We start from the raw sequence: 23,463 nt of genomic DNA on the forward strand, positions 1-23,463 counted from the left end.
ATTAAAAGCAGTGTTACAATCTGACGTCCAATTAAAGGGAACTTTATGACTGGTAAGAGAGGTAAGAGGGGCTACAATATCTGAGAAATTCTTACAGAATCTTCTGTAAAATCCTATCATGCCTAGGAAACGTTGAAGAGATTTCCTATCATGAGGAACTGGATAATCTTTAATCGAAAGAACTTTAGCAAGTTTAGGTGCAACATTACCACTACCTACTTCATGGCCTAGAAAAGTGATAGTGGCCTGGCCAAAGGAAGATTTAGATAAATTAACTGTTAATTGGGAATTCTTAAAGGTCTCAAACAGAGCTTTAAGTCTAAGTAGGTGTTGATCCCAAGTATCAGACACCACAACAATATCATCTAGGTATGCTGCCGTGCCTTCAAGTCCTTTAATAGCCTGATGGATGAGTTTCTGGAATGAAGAGGGGGAATTTTTCATTCCGAAGGGGGTAACTGTATACTGATAATGACCTCCTGGAATCACGAAGGCAGAGATTTCCTTCGCCTTATCTGTCAAAGGTACCTGATAGTAACCTTTAAGGAGATCTAATTTGGACACAAAAGTAGCCTTACCCACAAAGTCAATTACGTCATCCAGACGAGGAAGAGGGTAAGCATCTGTGATTGTGACCTCGTTCACTTTACGGTAGTCTGTGCACATACGAAACCCTCCATCAGCCTTTTTTACTAGGATGCACGGTGAAGCCCATGGACTAGATGACTCCTCCACTAAACCATGTTCTAACAAGAAGTCTACTTCCTGCTGAAATAGCCTTTGCTTTTCAGGATTAGCTCTGTAGGGGGAGAGTTTAATTGGTTTAGATTTTCCCACATCTACATCATGGTAACCTAACGTACATTTTTTCGGCACATCCGAAAAAATATTAGGATATGACTGTAGAAGCTCAGTTAAATTGGTTGCTTGTATTTCAGATAATCCATCCATTAACGGGCTAGGATCCTTGAGGACAGAATTAGAAAGTTTAGTATTAATTTCAGAGATAGAGTGCAAAGAGTCAGAGTCGTCCTCAGAGGTAGAGGACAGAGTCATTACTGGGACTTTATCTGGTGTATGAAAGGCCTTGATTTGATTAATGTGGTAAGTTTTTGTTTTTGAGGTCTTATCAATGGGAGCTACCACATAATTTAAATCAGATAATCTACTTACAATCTGCATAGGTCCCGTATATCTAGCTTTCAAGGTGTGGCCAGGTATAGGTTCCTGCACCAACACCTTGTCTCCTGGATGGAAGGAGCGGAATTGTGCACTTTTGTCATACCTCTGTTTCATCTTACTTTGAGCTATCTTTAGGTTAGCCGTGGCTAACTCACGTGCCACCTGCAACCTTGAAGACGGGTTGTAGAGTGCTGAGCTTACGTCTTCTCCCATCCATCCTTCTTTGAGCACCCGAAGAGGACCTCGTACATTGTGCCCAAAGATCAGCTCAAACGGACTATACCCTGTAGACTCTTGCACCGTCTCTCGTACTGAGAACAGCAACAAAGGTAGTGATTCATCCCAATCTGTCGGAAAGTGCATGCAAAAACTTCTCATCATTGTTTTTAATGTTTGGTGGAATCTTTCCAAGGCGCCTTGGGACTGAGGGTGATAGGCAGTGGATAAGTTGTGAATTATCCCTAACCTAGTTAATACTTCCCTAAATGCTTTGGCAGTGAAGTTAGTACCTTGATCACTTTGTATAGTTTTAGGAATGCCAAAACAAGAAATGAATTTTGTTAAAGCTTTGAGAATAGCTTTAGTATTGATACTACGCATTGGGATCGCTTCAGGATATCTGGTTACTTTATCCATAATTGTAAATAAATACTGATTTCCAGACTTTGACTTAGGTAGTGGACCTACACAATCTATAATTAAATCTGCAAAAGGTTCTCCATCAGCAGGTATGGGTTGGAGAGGTGCAGGTTTAATGGAATGTCCAGGTTTTCCAACTTGCTGACATTCTCGGCAACACCTAATATGATTCTTCACATCTTTCTTTAATTTTGGCCAATAAAATTCTTTTGTGATTCTATACAAGGTTTTTGTAATTCCTAAGTGACCTCCTGATGACGTATTATGAGCTATATTTAATATCTGAGGTCTATACTTGGTTGGAACCACTAACCTGTCGTATAATTGCCGGCCCTCTTTCTCCTTACCAGTCTCAGTGCATACCAAATAATCATTTTTAACTTCATACTTGACTGGATGACCCAAAGAGGATTTACCCATGGCTGCCTCAAAAGCGAATTTTAAAGAAGGGTCCTTTCGTTGTTCCTCCCGGAAGGACAGTCCCTCGGGCATGGAAACAGAGACATCTGGCAATCCTGCAACCTGGGAATAGGAAGGCTTGATCGGGGTCTGTTCACTTGATTTACGAGACTCCGGCCGGTGTGTCTCATAAAACAACGTGGCTATTCCGAGATCGGAGTCGTCCAAGGATAGGTCAACATTCTCCCCAGACAACCCTTGGGATGTTGCCCGAGTTATGGCCAACACTGGAGAAGCATTAATCATTATAGGTTCAGGACACGAAGTAACAGTAGTAATGTTATTACCCAGTAATAACATGGCATTTTTCATGGGAAATCCTTTTGAGATACCTACAGTCAAGTACCCAGTGTAATATTTGCACTGTACATAAATTTTATGCAAAGGAACTGAATATATAGCTCCTCCATAGGCTTCCAATAAAACTGAGGAATTCAAGGAAGTATTCTCTGAAAGGGGTAATATTCCTTCTCTGACAAGTGAGCAATATGCTCCAGTATCTCTAAAGGTATTTACTTTAGTTGGTTCTGAGTTTTCCTGAAGGGAAATAAGACTTTCGCAATAATAAGGGGCCATACCTTTTTCTACTTCTGTAGGGGACATGTTACTAGGGATATTAGAGATTTTCCCGATGGGTTGAGGTTTTTGGGGGCAGTTGGAACTGATGTGACCTACTTTATTGCATCTGAAGCAGACGACAGGCTTGCCCTTTACTCCCTGATGACGTTGCAAGTGGTGTCGTTCTGGCTGGTGCCTCTCTGGATATTGTTGTCGAGATGCTCCATAAGTAGTTTGCCTCTCCGCAGGGGGACCATATGTTGAGAAGCGTGGCTCACCAGGTGACTTATTTGGATGACGTAGACGCTCTCCCTCCGGCTGGCACTTCATTCTCCAATGTTGTCGATCTCTGCTCACGCCAGACTGTTGAAAAGAGAGACAGGACCGCTCGGACAAGGAGCGGTTCGTTTCGAAGGTATCAGCCAACCTGGCCGCCTCCAATGCAGTGGTTAAGTCACGATCCTGCAGAAAGACACGAACCTCTGGTCCCACAGACTCCAGCAGGTTATCAATCAGAATAAGCTGCACCAGCTCCTCAAAGTTAGAGACACCACTCGCTTTATACCAGCTGGTAAAAGCTTTGGTTTGCTGTCTCACAAAGTCCACCAGGGATTGACCAAGCTGCCGCCTGTTCAATTTGAAGGTCTTACGATATTTAGCTGGGATACATGTATATGCTCCCAACACTGTGGTCTTCACTACTTGATAATCAGAGAATTCAGCGTCAGTTAATACCGACGTAAATTCCTGTGCCTTACCCAATAATGCTGTATGAACCAACGCTGCCCAGTGCTGTTCCGGCCACCTCAAGGCTCGAGCCTGATTTTCGAAGCTTTCGAAAAATTGCTCTGGTTCGGCCTCATTGAAGCGGGGAACAAGCTGTACTGCTTTTTGTAAACTGAAATCGTTTACAGAATGCGAAAACTGCCTCCTTTCTCTTTCCCTATCAAATTCTTCCCTTGCGAATGCTCTCTGTTCCCTAGTTTGCTCAAGATTGATTTTTGCCAGCTCAAGTGCCAACGACGCTGATTCACCCTGAGACAACCCAGCTGCACTATACTGACCATTTTGCTCCGTAGGTATATCATCTTCCTCATGCGAGAACATAGTAGTTTTTGCCCCAGCTCCCGTAGAGGGAGGAGTTTGATGTGCCATCTCTTCTTCAATAAGTATGTCAGCAATAAGTGAACGCAGTTGCGCAGCTGTGAGAGTGCGTTTATAGGGAATGCCAATGGAACGAGCAATTTGCCAACAACGCTGTAGAGACAATTTAGGTAGGTTATGCAAAGTATATGCCGACACCAGGCGTCTGACTCGTCTAGGTGGCATAAGTTATTCGCTATGCACAGTACGAATACCCCAACGTAACACGTTAATTTGCAGAACACGCTTAGCTATGCACAGTACGATTGCAGAATACGCATACAAGCAAAGCCGACTGCACACAAGATTGACCGTAGCGAAGCGAGCACACTGAACAAGCTAGTAGCGAGCTGTTGAACGATCACACAATAGCAAGGCTGATCATAAGCAACTGACACGCAAAATTTGTAAAGCGAAGCGAAACAGCAAGCTACACAATGTTCCTGCTACAAGCTTCACCCTAAGCTCAACCGTTTCTCTAAGTCCAGCTCCCGGACAGGCCCCCATATTACATCCTAGGATTTCAAAGGGCCTGTTATCCCAGGTGTAATGGGAGCAAATAAACACAGCAGAAAAAGTTTAGACTTATATTATCCTTCACCAATTATAACAGCAATATGTACACTATGTACAGTGATAAATATAGTGCACTCCACGGTAAGCAAGGCAGAAATAGAAGCCACAAGATAGCAGACCGTGCTTCAACCAGCTCTAGAGTGGGAATGACAAGGGCAGACAGGAGAGCGGTATCCACATAACCTCTGCGATTGTCAATCCCACCTTCTTATTGGCTAGAACCTGGTCACTAGTTGAACGATGGGGCCCCATCATCAACTCTTAGCAACCTGGTTCGCTGGTTGGGGGAGATAGCCTGTAAATGAGGGTGTGTCCATGCGCCGAATAAAGGTTACGTACTCTTTGCATGCCACACATACTATACATGTCAGTGACACTGGTCTGTAGTTTAATGCTTCACGTCTGTCTCCTTTTTTAAAGATCGGGACTACATTTGCTGTCTTCCATGCCTCAGGCAATCTCCCTGTTTCGATAGATGTATTGAATATTGTTGTTAGGGGTACACATAGCGCCTCTGCTCCCTCTCTCAATACCCATGGGGAGATGTTATCTGGCCCCATTGCCTTTGAGGTATCTAGCTCACTCAGAAGCCTCTTCACTTCTTCCTCGGTTGTGTGCACTGTGTCCAGCACATGGTGGTGTGCCCCACCTCTCCGTCTTTCTGGAGCCCCTTCTGTCTCCTCTGTGAACACTTCTTTGAATCTCTTGTTGAGTTCCTCACATACTTCACGGTCATTTCTTGTTGTCTCTCCTCCTTCCTTCCTTAGCCTGATTACCTGGTCTTTGACTTGTTTTCCTCCTGATGTGGCTGTACAACAGTTTCGGGTCAGATTTGGCTTTTGCTGCTATGTCATTTTCATATTGTCTTTGGGCCTCCCTTCTTATCTGTGCATATTCGTTTCTGGCTCTACGACTGCTCTCCTTATTCTCCTGGGTCCTTTGCCTTCTATATTTCTTCCATTCCCTAGCACACTTGGTTTTTGCCTCCCTGCACCTTTGGGTAAACCATGGGCTCATCCTGGCTTTTTCATTATTCCTGTTACCCTTGGGTACAAACCTTTCCTCAGCCTCCTTGCATTTTGTTGCTACATATTCCATCATCTCATTAACTGGCTTCCCTGCCAGTTCTCTGTCCCACTGAACCCCGTTCAGGAAGTTCCTCATTCCTGTGTAGTCCCCTTTCTTGTAGTTTGGCTTCATTCGTCCTGGCCTTCCTGCTTCTCCCTCCACTTGTAGCTCTACTGTGTATTCGAAGCTTAAAACCACATGGTTACTGGCCCTAAGGGGTCTTTCATATGTGATGTCCTCGTTATCTGCACTACTCAAGGTGAATACTAAGTCTAGCCTTGCTGGTTCATCCTCTCCTCTCTCTCTTGTAGTGTCCCTTACGTGTTGGTACATGAAGTTTTCGAGTACCACCTCCATCATCTTAGCCCTCCATGTATCTTGGCCCCCATGCAGGTCCAAGTTCTCCCAATCGATCTCCTTGTGGTTAAAGTCACCCATGATCAGGAGCTTTGCCCTGCATGCATGAGCTCTTCTGGCCACTCTAGCCAGTGTATCAACCATCGCTCTATTGCTCTCGTCGTACTCTTGCCTTGGCCTCCTGCTGTTCTGTGGTGGGTTATACATCACTGCTATTACCACCTTGGGACCTCCAGAGTGAAGCGTTCCCGCTATGTAATCACTTTCTTCTCCGCTGTCTCCTCTCTCCAGCTCATCAAAATTCCAGCGATTTTTGATCAGCAATGCCACTCCTCCACCCCCCCCTGTTCCTTCTGTCTTTCCTCAGGATTTGGTATCCCACTGGAAAGATGGCATCTGTTATCATACCTGTAAGCTTGGTTTCTGTGAGAGCTATGATGTCCGTTGATGCCTCTTTGACTCTTTCATGCCACTCCTCCCACTTATTTGTTATACCATCAGCGTTTGTGTACCATACCTTCAGTTTCCTTTCCACCACTGTGGTTTGTAGGGCCTGTGAGGGTGGGAGACCTGGTGGCATACTGTGGGATTCTGTAGCTCGGTGTTGGGTGGAGGCTGTGGGTATGGATTGTAGTGTGTGTTGGGATGGTGTGATAGGTTGTATGGTTCTGAGAATAGTTGTGTGTGCTTGCCCTTGCTGTTCTGTTCTGCTCTGACTGACCTCTGCTGGTTCCATCCTTGTCTCTTTTCCTAGCTCCTTTCGCTTTTTTGTCCTCTCCCTCAGCTGCTGTCGTTCTGATTTTGTTCTGTCTCCGTCTAGGAACACCCTCTTGTACTCTTCCGAGTATTTCAATCGTGGTTTCTCTTGGAGGATCCTGTTCCGCACTGTTTCCGTCCTGAGAATCAGCTTGATTGGTCGGTTTCTCCCCTTCGAGTACCCCCCTATTCTCTGAAAATTTACAATCTCGTCCATCTCTTCACCTATTTCCGTGATGATTTTCTCAATCTCCTTACTTTCTTCCTGCTGCCTTTCAGTGTGTGTCCTTTCCTCTCTCTCCTGAAGCCCATGGATAAACACTGATTTTGCCCTTTCCTCCTCCCATTGCCTCACCCTCTGTGACTCTGGATCCTGCCTGTATGTGGTCAGTTTCGCCCTTGATTTTTACAGTGGCTCTTGATAGCATGGTTGAGCCTCAGCATTCGACCTATCACCCTCTCCGTCTGCAACCAGCTGTTCTTCCCTTCCACTCCTTGGCTCTTTTTGGCAGGTTGATATGACCTTAGCGTAATTCATAATTCCTTCCTTCCTGTTCGGCCTCGCAGCTTCATATGCTGTGTCTTCTCTGGTCACTGCCCCTGTAACTCGCTTCAGCCTATTTATCTCAACTTCTAGGACCCTTATCTTGGCTACTGCAGTTTCGACTTGTGCCTCCCAATTCTTTGTCTCCTTCTCCAACCTCTTTTCCAATTTCACAGAGAGCTCTTTCTCCATTTTTTCAGAAACCTCTCCTAATTTTCTCTCCCACTCTTGTTCCATCCTTTTCCACTGCTCCTCCATCCACTCCTCCCTACCATAACCATTCTCATCTGATCCTTGGTTCCTGCGAGTCCCCACCATTTTTTTTTTGTGAGAGAAGAGAGAAGGGAAAGGTATACCAGGTATACAAGGTATACCAGGTATACTCAACAGACTTATCCCCCTATAATTTTTGCACTCTAGGGGGATAAGTCTGTTGAGTATACCTGGTAAAGTGTATGGTAGAGTTATTATTGAAAGAATTAAGAGTAAGACTGAGAATAGGATAGCAGATGAACAAGGAGGCTTTAGGAAAGGTAGGGAGTGTGTGGACCAGGTGTTTACAGTGAAACATATAAGTGAACAGTATTTAGATAAGGCTAAAGAGGTCTTTGTGGCATTTATGGATTTGGAAAAGGCGTATGACAGGGTGGATAGGGGGGGCAATGTGGCAGATGTTGCAGGTGTATGGTGTAGGAGGTAGGTTACTGAAAGCAGTGAAGAGTTTTTACGAGGATAGTGAGGCTCAAGTTAGAGTATGTAGGAAAGAGGGAAATTATTTCCCAGTAAAAGTAGGCCTTAGACAAGGATGTGTGATGTCACCATGGTTGTTTAATATATTTATAGATGGGGTTGTAAGAGAAGTAAATGCTAGGGTCTTGGCAAGAGGCGTGGAGTTAAAAGATAAAGAATCAAACACAAAGTGGGAGTTGTCACAGTTGCTCTTTGCTGATTACACTGTGCTCTTGGGAGATATATATATATATATATATATATATATATATATATATATATATATATATATATATATATATATATATATATATGTCGTGCCGAATATGTAAAACTGGTCAATTAGCAAGAACTCATTTAAAATAAAGTCCTTTCTAAAATTTTCTCTTATACGTTTAAAGATATATTTTTTTCATTGATGTTGATGTAAAAATTTATAATTTTGCACCAAAAGGAACTTAGAAAAATTACCTAACCTTATTATAGCAAGCGCAATTTATTTTAGCCTAACCCAACTAAATATATTTTAGATTTGTTTACAATAATTTAATACTAAACAAACTCAGTGAAATATATTTTTTTCGTTAGGTTCAGAATGATTTTGGCGAAATTATCCCATATACAAATTTTCACTTGTCCTATATGGCAAGATGAGCGTTGCTATTTAAGCCAAGATCGCAAGTTCTGCCTATTCGGCACGACATATATATATATATATATATATATATATATATATATATATATATATATATATATATATATATATATATATATATATATATATATATATATATATATACTTCCACTAATCCATCTTTGCCTTACATGTATGGACTAATAAAAACACATAAACCAGGGTATCCAGTCAGACCAATTATTAGCTCCATAGGGTCAATTTCATATAAATTATCCAAATGGTTTGTTGATTTTTTGAGCCCTATTGTTAGCAAAATTTCTAACTTTAATGTTAAAAACAACATAGACTTGGTTGATAAATTAAGCTCCTTGACTGACTTAAATGATTTTAACATGGTTAGTTTTGATGTTACTTCCTTGTTTACAAAAGTTCCTGTTGATGATTTATTAAGTTTCTTATCTGAAGAACTCGTTAACTATGATTTACCATTGCCAGTTCCTACTATCATTAAACTTATTAAACTTTGCATTGTTGATGCAAAATTTGTATTTAATGACAAGTTTTACACTCAGAAGTTTGGTATGGCAATGGGAAACCCTCTTTCACCTGTTCTTAGTAACCTATACATGGAATTTTTTGAATCAAGGTTACTTAACACAATCCTCCCTAATAGAGCTAAATGGTTCAGATATGTTGATGATATTTTGTGTCTTATGCCCAAAAATGTAGATATACACCATTTCCTAGGAAAATTAAATAGCTTAGCCCATTCTATAAACTTTACTGTTGAGTTTGAAGAAAATAACTCATTGCCTTTCTAGATGTTTTAATTATTAAGGGTAATAATGAATTCAAATTTAAAATTTACGGAAAACCTACAAATAACTGTTCCTAAGTCCACTATTATTCCTCGCATCAAGATAGAGTCAAACTGTCTGTTTTCTCATCAATGTTTCTGAGAGCTTTACGAATTTGTAGTCCTGAGTTCATAGATGAGGAAATATCCAAAAATTTATGAAATAGGTAATGATTTAAAATACCCAAGAAATGTAATTGATAAATTTTTTAAAGTTGCTAGAAATACTTTTTACAATCCAAAAAGGGACAACCAGCCTTATTCAACTAAAAATATGTTGGTTCTCCCTTACCATGAAAACTTGGTTGATATGCCTTCTCTTCTTAAGACTTTTAATATTAAAGTTGTATTAAAAAATCTTGATACAGTAAAAAAACTTTTGATAAAGAATTCCCCCCAAAATGCTGACGGATGTGTCTATAAGATTCCTTGTAAAATTTGCGATAAAGTTTATTACGGTCAAACTGGTAAAAATCTCGAACTAAGATTAAAACAACATAAATATAGCATTAGAACTGGACAAGATTCCAATGCTCTATTTATTCATGTAAGAGATTTTAACCATCCAATTGATTTTCAAAAAGTTGAGAAAGTAGTATCAAGCAAGTCCATGGTCGACAGGAATATAATTGAATCTTGTTTCATAAAAAGCAGTTTTGACAATAATATGAATATTTCCTTTGGTTTATATAAATTAGATCCATTTATAATTAATAGAATTTGGGAAGAATTTAATAATACACTGGACAAATAATTTTTAAATTTTCTTGGGTAGAATAGTTTGTGGGTGAGTTGTGCAAGGGACCTATCCAAGTTGGGTCGGCGCGCGTCAGGTGTTTAACCATTGTGGGATCTGATAGTGAGGTGCTGGCCAGACCCCTTATATAGCTTCCTTGGATGCTTTACTTTCATAGTTCCTTGATAATGTGAGTAGTCACGAAAGCGCTTGGAATTTCTCTATTCTTTCAGAGTGGTTGTTTTGCATATTCTGAAATCACCTGTTTACTGTGATCTTTCTGCATATATATATATATATATATATATATATATATATATATATATATATATATATATATATATATATATATATATATATATATATATATATATATATATATCTATATATATATATATATATATATATATATATATATACAAGGAATTTGCGAGAGCAGGCGAAATATACACAAACACTGATCTCTGGCTGAAGGAGACTCGAACCTACGAACCTTAGGACAAGGTACGCAGTGCTTTACCAATCTACCCACACTGGACAATACCTTGGCGTGTAGCTTGCGCTACACGTTTGAGCCAAGGCAGCCAGTTTTCAGGGTCTCCTTCAGCCAGAGATCAGTGTTTGTGTATATTTCCCCTGCTCTCGCGAATTCCTTGCATTGTTAAAATCTCTAGTAAGGCTGATGCATGCAGGGGATGAGATGAAAAGCTGTAAGCCTTCTCCCTGAAAGCTGGCTGCCTTGGATCAACGTGTAGCGCATGCTACACGCCAAGGTATTGGTCCAGTGTGGGTAGATTGGTAAAGCACTGCGTACCTTGTCCTGAGGTTCGTAGGTTCGAGTCTCCTTCAGCCAGAGATCAGTGTTTGTATATATATATATATATATATATATATATATATATATATATATATATATATATATATATATATATATATATATATATATATATATATATACGAGAGTTTGGTGAGGTCAGGTGAACTAAACACTTGTGACCTTTCTGACATTACAGGTGTTTAGTTCACCTGTCATTGAGAAGCTTAGAAATTTGGACAAATATTTGTGTTAAGGAAGGGTGGAAATATGGTGTAGCTTTTAATCTATAGTATCTGCATTCCTCTGGCAAGACAGGGATGGAGTGAGTGATGATGAAAGTGTTTCTTCATTTTCGGGTTACCCTGCTCCGGTGGGGAATGGCCGATCTTTTAAAAAGAATATTTGAGCAGAGTCTGCCTAGCGTGGGACAGCAGACCTTCCGCAGAGCTCTTTCCACAGCATATTTCACCTGATGGCTGTGTCCGGAGGTGGACTGGGCGAGACGTGTTGGAATGACGTGACTTAGTGTTACAGTTATTTGTTACTGCAGTTAAGAAATTAGGTTAGGTTAGGTAAGCGTTGTCAGGAAACAGGAGAGGTGTTTCCTGAGGCGGGTTTTAGTCATATGATGACCCGCAGCTGGAGTTTTTGGTAATCTGACAGAGGCCTTCAGATGGCTTACCGATCCACCCCTTTAAAATTATGGTTATGATTATAACCGTTTTATAGTAATTTAATTAAGAGAGTTTGTAAACACCGGCGTCTCCATAAATCTGCCTCCATGATGACCAGTTAGCATTTATTCTTCATTAAATGTACCTGTGTGCAGATACAATTATATAACCTTATTTTTAAAGGGATGAAACGGTAAGCCAGAAGAAGGCTTCGGTCAGATGTCCAAAAACTCCAGCTGCGTCAGGAAACATTGTCCTATTTCCTGACAAACCTTACCTAACTTAACCTCTGTGTGCCGCTAAGGATCACACAGGTGACAGGCGTTACTTTGGTCATTTTGCTACTCGCGTATTTGTGCTTCTTGATCCCAGTAGGGTGACCCCTGCCAGTGTCCCCTACGCACTTCTTGTCGCAGTTACCGCACGGGATAGTGTAAAAACCAGCGCTAGACACTTGGGAAGAAACAGTACGCTGGTGTTTGATGAGATCTCTGATGAAGGCGGTAGACATCGCGGCAACTTGGATATCACTCTTGGCAAGTGTCCAAAGTTACTTGTCATTTCACCACATGGGAGGACTTAGATCCTCTTTATGGTGCATTCAGAAGGTGTGGCAGTGAAGGTAGTTAAAACACATCGTCTACGATCCTGGATGAAAAGCGTGGGAGCAGCGAACGCCTGTGAAGGTTTGTAGAAGGCAGGCTCGTTCTTCTTCGGGTAGAGCAGGAACGGATATACGGAGGAACTCTTGGAAAGAATCCAATCAATATGGCGCTCCTAGTGCGTGAGTTGCGATGTCAACAAGAGCACATCGGGTCGTGCTTGTAAGAGGGTTCCCTGTACATCTTGGTATAAACCTTGGAAATAGATAACAACACACTAGTTTAAAAAACACACGTGAGAAACACTAAGATATATTTATCTGAAAACTTTTCAGTTCCAGGACCGAGAAGTTTTCTAATATATGTATGTTTGCTTACGAGTCTTTCTAAACCACTCTGTACACCTTAAAAGAGAGAGTGTCACTAGCAGGTGTTTTGCACAGAAGGACGTCTGTAAGTATATACACTTCTCCCAGCATATACTGTAACTTTTTTCAAGACTGATGGACTGAACACACCGACTCCAGGCTGAGGGACTGATTACCTCAAACTCCTCCTCATCTTCCACTTTTCTCAACCATCTCCTCGAACTGTAAGACAAATTTAATGGTACGTTCAGCTGTCTTAATTTGTCTGAATTGACGATGGTCCACTTCCTCTCCCAAGTGCTGGGTTTTGGTGGCTCGTTCCAGTCAATGCTTTATGAGAAGTTTATTCTTCATTCGTGAGCAGGTTTTGCAGACTGAACCATCTTAGGTACAACACCTGGATGTTATCCCGGTACCTCAACCACGTTACGGCCCTTGGAAGCATGGACGTGGAATTCCACACCACGAAATTACTGTGCCCGTAGGTGATGGTAGCATGGTGATGTTAGCTAGCACGGCGCTGAGGAGGGCTACCCATCGCCATACCGAAACGTTCTAGCAGTTGATAAATTAGATACATGTGCAACACTTGGGTATCCTAAGTATACCTAAGCGCTGCTCATGTGTCTAATTTATCATCTTGTCGGTTCTCTGAGCCATTTATCTCCATTTAAACAGTTGTTTTGGTATGCAGCGTGACTCTATCAGATCGCTGAAGCACTGCAGGTTTCAGACGAGCTAAACCAACGGAAACTACCATCATGCTATCTAATACACCCATGGTAACCTATTACACCCCTTTTGGTATCTAAGAGTTTCCTACACCGTCTACTCTATCTGTAACTCTTGTAAGGAGCAATTTCAGTGTGTAGATTTATAACCAGTCCCTCCATTATCTCCATAAAATAGAGAGAGGAGGGGGTGTTGATGGGCGTGTTGGAGGGTGATGTGACGTGATAGGCGTGTGGGCGGACGTGGTGAGCTTGTTATCAGAGGGGAGTGGGCGGGGCAGGACCCATCCGTACACCTGACAGGTATATTATAGAGGGAACGTGTGGGTTTTGTGGAGCACACACGGAATACAGATGAGTATTGCTGGTAATATAATTCTTCGAAGACACCTCAAACATAAATCACCACCAACACCATTGTTATTATCACCACCACTGTTATTATCACCACCACTGTTATTATCACCACCATTGTTATCACCACCACTGTTATTATCACCATCACTGTTATTGTCACCACCAATGTTATTATCACCACCACTGTTATTATCACCACCACTGTTATTATCACCACTACTGTTATTATCACCATCACTGTTATTATCACCACCATTGTTATTATCACCACCACTGTTATTATCACCACCACTGTTATTATCACCACCACTGTTATTATCATCACCACTGTTATTATCACCACCACTGTTATTATCACCACCACTGTTATTATCACCAGTACTGTTATTATCACCACCACTGTTATTATCACCACCACTGTTATTATCACCACCACTGTTATTATCACCACCATTGTTATTATCACCACCACTGTTATTATCACCACCACTGTTATTATCACCACCACTGTTATTATCACCACCACTGTTATTATCACCACCACTGTTATTATCACCACCACTGTTATTATCACCACCACTGTTATTATCACCACCACTGTTATTATCACCACCATTGTTATTATTGCCACCACTGTTATTATCACCACCACTGTTATTATCACCACCACTGTTATTATCACCACCACTCTTATTATCACCACCACTCTTATTATCACCACCACTGTTATTATCACCACCATTGTTATTATCACCACCACTGTTATTATCACCACCACTGTTATTATCACCACCACTGTTATTATCACCATCACTGTTATCACCATCACTGTTATTATCACCACCACTATTATTATCACCACCACTGTTATTATCACCACCACTGTTATTATCACCACCACTGTTTTTATCACCACCACAATTATTATCACCACCACGATTATTATCACCACCACTGTTATTATCATCACCACTGTTATTATCACCATCACTTATTATCACTACAACTGTTATAATCACCACCACTGTTATTATCACCATCACTATTTTTATCACCATCACTGTTATTATCGCCATCACTGTTATTATCACCACCACTGTTATTATCATCACTACTATTATCACCAACACTGTTATTATCACCACCACTGTTATTATCACCATCACTGTTATCATCATCACTGTTATCACCACCACTTGTTATTATCACCACCAGTATTATTATCACCTTCACTATTATTATCACCACCATTTGTTATTAACACCACCACTATTATTATCACCATCACTGTTCTTATCACCATCACTGTTATTATCACCATCACTGTTATTATCACCATCACTGTTATTATCACCATCACTTTTATTATTACCACTTGTCAATATCACCATCACTGTTATTATCACCACCAATTGTTATTATCACCATCACTGCTATTATCACTACCACTATTATCACAATCATTGTTATTATCACCATTACTGTTATTATCACCATCACTGTTATTATCCCCATCACTGTTATCACCATCACTATTATTATCAACACCACTTGTTATTATCACCATCACTGTTATTATCCCCATCACTGTTATCACCATCACTATTATTATCACCACCACTTGTTATTATCACCATCACTGTTATTGTCACCATCACTGTTATTATCACCACCACTGTTTTTATCACCATCACTGTTATTATCACCAGCACTTGTTATTATCACCACCACTGTTATTATCACCACCACTGTTATTATCTTCACTGTTATTATCACCACCACTTGTTATTATCACCATCACTGTTATTATCACCATCTCTGTTATTATCACCACCACTGTCATTATCACCAGCACTGTTATTATCACCATCACTGTTATTATCACCACCACTGTTATTATCACCATCACTGTTATTATCACCATCATTGTTATTATCACTATCACTGTTATCACCATCACTGTTATTATCACCATCACTGTTATTATTACCATCACTGTTATTATCACCACCACTTGTTATTTTCACCATCACTGTTATTATCACCATCAATTTTATTATCACCATCACTGTTATTATCACCACAAGTTTTTATCACCATCACTGTTATTATCACTATCATTGTTATTATCACCATTACTGTTATTATCACCATCACTTGTTCTTATAACCATCACTGTTATTATTACCACCACTGCTATTATCGCCATCACTGTTATTATCACCACCACTTGTTATTATCACCATCACTGTTATTATCACCATCACTGTCATTATCGCCAACACTGTCATTATCACCAGCACTTTTTATTATCACCGTCACTGTTATTATCACCACAACTGTTATTATCACCATCACTGTTAATAACAACATCACTGTTTTTATCAACATCACTGTTATTATCAACATCACTGTTATTATCACCACAACTGTTATTATCACCACAACTGTTATTATCACCATCACTGTTATTATCAACATCACTGTTATTATCAACATCACTGTTATTATCAACATCACTGTTATTATCAACATCACTGTTATTATCACCATCACTGTTATTATCAACATCACTGTTATTGTCAACATCACTGTTATTATCAACATCACTGTTATTATCAACATCACTGTTATTATCAACATCACTGTTATTATCAGCATCACTGTTATTATCAACATCACTGTTATTGTCAACATCACTGTTATTATCAACATCACTGTTATTATCAACATCACTGTTATTATCACCACAACTGTTATTATCACCATCACTGTTATTATCAACATCACTGTTATTATCAACATCACTGTTATTATCAGCATCACTGTTATTATCAACATCACTGTTATTGTCAACATCACTGTTATTATCACCATCATTGTTATTATCAACATCACTGTTATTATCATCACTGCTATTATCACCACCACTGTTATTATCACCATCATTGTTATTATCATCACTGCTATTATCACCACCACTGTTATTATCACCATCATTGTTATTATCCCCATCACTGTTATTATCACCATCACTGTTATTATCGCCATCACTGTTATTATCACCATCACTATTATTATCACCACCACTTGTTATTATCACCATCACTGTTATTGTCACCATCACTGTTATTATCAACATCACTCTTATTATCAACATCACTGTTATTATCAACATCACTGTTATTATCAACATCACTGTTATTATCAACATCACTGCTATTATCACCATCACTGTTATTATCACCATCACTGTTATTATCACCATCACTGCTATTATCACCATCACTGTTATTATCAACATCACTGTTATTTTCACCACAACTGTTATTATCACCATCACTGTTATTATCAACATCACTGTTATTGTCAACGTCAGTTATTATCACCATCACTGTTATTATCACCATCACTGTTATTATCAACATCGCTGTTATTATCACCATCACTGTTATTATCACCATCACTGCTATTATTAACATCACTGTTATTATCACCACAACTGTTATTATCACCATCACTGTTATTGTCACCATCACTTGTTATTATCACCACCAGTTGTTATTATCACTATCACTGTTATTATCACCACCAATTGTTATTATCACCATCACTGTTATTATCACCATCACTTGTTATTACCACCACCAATTGTTATTATCACCATTACTGTTATTATCACCACCAATTGTTATTATCACCACCACTGTTATTATCATCACTGTTATTATCACCATCACTTGTTATTATCACCATCACTGTTATTATCACCATATCTGTTATTATCACCACCACTGTCATTATCACCAACACTGTTATTATCACCATCACTGTTATTATCACCACCACTGTTATTATCACCATCATTGTTATTATAACCATCATTGGTATTATCACCGTCACTGTTATTATCAACATCACTGTTTTTATCACCACCACTGTTATTATCACCATATAAACACATATGCAGTTTAATGTGATCCTTTATTGACAACGTTTCGCCCACACAGTGGGCTTTTTCAAGTCACAAACAGATCTACCTGGTGTGGAAGGTACGTGAGTACCTTTATGGTCTGCAAAGCTGACCATGAATTTCGTTTTAAAGTCTATCGAAGACCCACCAACCAAAACGATCTTCGAAGTTCATGGTCTGCAAAACTGACCATGAACATCGTTTTAAATTCTATGGACATTCGAGCACTCCAGGAAGATTTGAATAGACTGATGCAGTGGTCGGAGAAGTGGCAGATGCAGTTTAATATAGACAAATGCAAAGTTCTAAATGTTGGACAGGACAATAACCATGCCACATATAAACTAAATAATGTAGATCTTAATATTACGGATTGCGAAAAAGATTTAGGAGTTCTGGTTAGCAGTAATCTGAAACCAAGACAACAGTGCATAAGTGTTCGCAATAAAGCTAATAGAATCCTTGGCTTCATATCAAGAAGCATAAATAATAGGAGTCCTCAGGTTGTTCTTCAACTCTATACATCCTTGGTTAGGCCTCATTCAGATTATGCTGCACAGTTTTGGTCACCGTATTACAGAATGGATATAAATTCTCTGGAAAATGTACAAAGGAGGATGACAAAGTTGATCCCATGTATCAGAAACCTTCCCTATGAGGATAGACTAAGGGCCCTGAAACTGCACTCTCTAGAAAGACGTAGAATTAGGGGGGATAGTATAAATGGAAGACAGGAATAAATAAAGGGGATGTAAATAGTGTGCTGAAAATATCTAGCCTAGACAGGACTCGCAGCAATGGTTTTAAGTTGGAAAAATTCAGATTCAGGAAGGATATAGGAAAGTACTGGTTTGGTAATAGAGTTGTGGATGAGTGGAACAAACTCCCAAATACCGTTATAGAGGCCAGAACGTTGTGTAGCTTTAAAAATAGGTTGGATAAATACATGAGTAGATGTGGGTGGGTGTGAGTTAGACCTGATAGCTTGTGCTACCAGGTCGGTTGCCGTGTTCCTCCCTTAAGTCAATGTGACCTGACCTGACTAGGTTGGGTGCATTGGCTTAAGCCGGTAGGAGACTTGGACCTGCCTTGCATGGGCCAGTAGGCCTTCTGCAGTGTTCCTTCGTTCTTATGTTCTTATGTTCTTATGAAAACCCACCAACCAAAACGATCTTCTCCACTTCTACTCTCACCACGACACCAAAACTAAACGTGGTGTAATTATAGGCTTCTTCCTGCGTGCACTCAGAATCTGCAGCAATGAGTTCCTTGAGGAAGAATGCACTATAATTGAACAAGTATTTTCTAAACTCCACTATCCTCGTCACTTCATCAGAGACTGCAGACGGCGGGCATTAAACATCTTCAACGCACCCAGAGAAGACACTGCCGAGAAGAGATAATAGTCCTCCCCATCAACTCCATTGCCAAACATGTTTCCAACATCTTTTCCAATACATCATTCCAAGTATCTACCTCCACAACCACGACCATCAAGGACATCACCAGTAGTAGACAGGACAAGCTTCCATCCTCTGCAGGGGTATACATAATCCCTTGTAATGACTGCAGCAAATTATATGTGGGCGAAACATCAAGAGACCTCCAAACACGTATATCAGAACACCAATACGCAAGCAGGACTGACGACAAGGAATGCATGTGTACAACACCGAAATTCACACAACCATTTAATTCATCTACAAACCATTTAATTAACTACAAAAACTCAAGACTTATCGCCAGAGAAGACAACACTCAATACCGACGAATCCTGGAGTCATCGTTTATCTCTATAACCAACAATTTCAACCAGAATAATGGCTTCTATAACATAGCTGAACCACTTGCCAAGAAACTTCTTCATCGCTATCCCACATAAGAACATAGAACACTGCAGAAGGTCTACAACTTGTCCAATACCCCTGCCAAGCTACCCAAGATTTTAGACTCTATAACCCCACTCGGTAGATCATCAGATGCAGCATTCTTCACCTGACCTCAACATTCTGAACCTGACTATAAATACTCGCGTCCCTTCCACCCCAGGTAGATCTGTTTGTGACTTGAAAAAGCCCACTGTGTGGGCGAAACGTTGTCAATAAAGGATCACATTAAACTGCATATGTGTTTATATTTCCATGCTGGACCAGGCTTGTAGCCTGTCCAGGTCTCTTTGAAGTCCTGCCTGATCCTCGACCGATTTAATTCTCCTCATTAACTTCGCATCATCTGCAAACAGAGACACTTCTGAGTCTATCCCCTCCGTTATGTCATTCACATATACCAAAAACAGCACAGGTCCTAGGACTGACCCCTGTGGAACCCCGCTTGTCACAGGCGCCAACTCTGACACCTCGTCACGTACCATGACTCGTTGTTGCCTCCCTGTCAGGTATTCTCTGATCCACTCAGTCCCTTTCCTGTTATGTGTGCCTGATCCTCTAGCTTTTACAGTAACCTCTTGTGAGGAACTGTGTCGAAGGCCTTCTTGCAGTCCAAGAAAAGTCAGTCTATCCACCCCTCTCTCTCTTGTCTTACTTCTGTCACCTTGTCATAAAACTCCAGTAGGTTTGTGACACAAGATTTTCCTTCCCGGAAACCGTGCTGGTTGTCAATTATACACTTGTTTCTTTCCAGGTGCTCCACCACTCTCCTTCTGATGATCTTCTCCATGACTTTGCATACTTTACACGTTAGTGACACAGGTCTGTAGTTCAATGCCTCATGTCTGTCTCTTTTTTTTTTTAAATTGGGACTACATTTGTCATCTTCCATACCTCAGGGAGTTGCCCAGTTTCAATAGATGTGTTGAAGATCTTTGTTAGTGGCACACACAGCATCTCTGCTTACTCTCTAAGGACCCACGGAGAGATGCTGTCTCGTCCCACCGCCTTTGAGGTATCAAGTCACATAGCAGCCTCTTCACCTCCTCCTCGGTTATGTGTACCTCATCCAGCACTTGTTGGTGTACCTCCCTGTTCTGATTTCTTGGAGTCCTTTCGGTTTCCACTGTAAATACTTCTTTAAATCTAGTGTTGAGCTCCTCATATACATGTAACTCTCGGTCGTTTCTTGTGAACTCCCCATAATCCTTCCTCAGGCTGATTACCTGGTACTTGACTGTTGTTTTCCTCCTGATGTGGCTATACAACAGCTTCGGGTCAGACTTGACTTTCGATGCTATGTCATTTTCACATTGTCGCTGAGCCTCCCTTCTTATCTGTGCATATTTGTTTCTGGCTCTCCGGCTGATCTATTTATTTTCCTGAGTCCTTTGTCTTCTGTACCTTTTCCATTCTCTAGTACACCTAGTTTTTGCCTCCCTACACCTTTGGGTGAACTAAGGACTCGTTCTGGTCTTCCCATTATTTCTATTTCCCTTGGGAACAAACTTCTCCTCTGCCTCCTTGCATTTTGTTGTCACATAGTCCATTTCTTGTACTGGTTTTCCTGCCAGTTCTCTCTCCCACTGAATGTCGTGCAGGAAGTTCCTCATGCCTGTGTAGTCCCCCCTTTTGTAGTTTGGTTTTTCCCATTCTATTCCTGCTACTCTCTCCACTTGAAGCTCAGCTATGTAGTCGAAGCACAGAACCACATGATCACTGGCTCCTAGGGGCCTTTCATACATGATATCCTCGATGTCCGAACTACTCAAGGTGAATACAAGGTCCAGTCTTGCTGGATCATTCTCACCTCTCTCTCTGGTAGTGTCTCTAACATGTTGATGCATGAGGTTTACCAGTACCACATCCATCACCTTGGCTCTCCATGTTTCGGGCCCCCCATGGGGCTCCAGGTTTTCCCAGTCAATATCCTTGTGATTGAAATCACCCATAACTAGTAACTTTGCTCCCCCCATGTGAGCTCTTCTGGCCACCTCAGCTAGTGTGTCGGCCATTGCTCTGTTGCTCTCGTCGTATTCTTTTCTTGGCCTCCTGCAGTTCTGTGTGTGTGTGTGTGTGTGTGTGTGTGTTTGTGTTCTGTACTCATAAACAGATCCCTTGAACGGGAATATCACTGTAACTTTCTGTATGGATTATTTGAGTTTAATATATCTGTGAAGACACTGATATGAGTTGTGTTAGCAACGTATCAGTTATTTCATATCTTACATTGACTGCCTATCTCTGCTAACAATAACTGCATGTGTAAGTCAACCTTTTATGTGTAGAGGGAAGGAGCAGTAATTTATGTTCTTTATTAAGATTCTGGTTCATAGAGATATAGAGATCCAATCTAAGTTTTATTGTAATTAAAGACAAGAATTTTAATCCCGAGTTTTGGTCATCCTAAAGAAAGTAAGAAGATTAACAAAGAAAACCTCTTTGGTTAACTAGACTATATTTACAGCACTAAACGCTTGTTGCTGCTGGAGTATTGCCCGAGACAGCCCATACACAAACTGGTTCCACAAGACTTAATCGGTGGAACATTCTTGCCCCTCCATACGCAACACCAGCATATGCTGTACTTTCTTCAAGACTGACAGACTGAACGAACACATCGACTGCAGGCTGAGGGGCTGATTACCTCAAATTCCTAATCTACTTCTTCTACCGTTCTTCTTCGTACTGGACTGAAGAAGCCACTGGCTGGCGAAATGTTTCCGTAAGAAAGATTCCCAAATGTTACATTCCTGACACACATTGAGACACCTCCACCAACTCTACTGATGGCCAAATAAGATAATACCCTCCCTTACCTTCCCTACCTCTCTTCCTACCCTTACTCTCCTATCTTCTTATCTTCCCTCCCTCCCTCTTTTCCTACCCTCCCACACCTCCCTCCCTCAAACTGATTAAAAAGCCTGTCTGACTGGAGTTACTGTGTGCTGGACTGTGTGCTGGTGCCAGCTAGACGGTGTGCTGGTGCCAGCTAGACTGTGTGCTGGTGCCAGCTAGACTGTGTGCTAGGGCCAGCTAGACTGTGTGCTGGTGCCAGCTAGACTGTGTGCTGGTGCCAGCTAGACTGTGTGCTAGGGCCAGCTAGACTGTGTGCTGGTGCCAGCTAGACTGTGTGCTGGTGCCAGCTAGACTGTGTGCTGGTGCCAGCTAGACTGTGTGCTGGTGCCTAGACTGTGTGCTGGTGCCAGCTAGACTGTGTGCTGGTGCCAGCTAGACTGTGTGCTGGTGCCAGCTAGACTGTGTGCTGGTGCCAGCTAGACTGTGTGCTGGTGCCAGCTAGACTGTGTGCTGGTGCCAGCTAGACTGTGTGCTGGTGCCAGCTAGACTGTGTACTGGTGCCAGCTAGACTGTGTGCTGGTGCCAGCTAGACTGTGTGCTGGTGCCAGCTAGACTGTGTGCTGGTGCCAGCTAGACTGTGTGCTGGTGCCAGCTAGACTGTGTGCTGGTGCCAGCTAGACTGTGTGCTGGTGCCAGCTAGACTGTGTGCTGGTGCCAGCTAGACTGTGTGCTGGTGCCAGCTAGACTGTGTGCTGGTACCAGCTAGACTGTGTGCTGGTACCAGCTAGACTGTGTGCTGGTGCCAGCTAGACTGTGTGCTGGTGCCAGCTAGACTGTGTGCTGGTGCCAGCTAGACTGTGTGCTGGTGCCAGCTAGACTGTGTACTGGTGCCAGCTAGACTGAGTGCTGGTGCCAGCTAGACTGTGTGCTGGTGCCAGCTAGACTGTGTGCTGGGGCAAGCTAGACTGTGTACTGGTGCCAGCTAGACTGTGTGCTGGTGCCAGCTAGACTGTGTG

The sequence above is a fragment of the Cherax quadricarinatus genome, chromosome 31, assembly GCF_038502225.1.
Source record: "Cherax quadricarinatus isolate ZL_2023a chromosome 31, ASM3850222v1, whole genome shotgun sequence".
NCBI classification, from domain to species: domain Eukaryota; kingdom Metazoa; phylum Arthropoda; class Malacostraca; order Decapoda; family Parastacidae; genus Cherax; species Cherax quadricarinatus.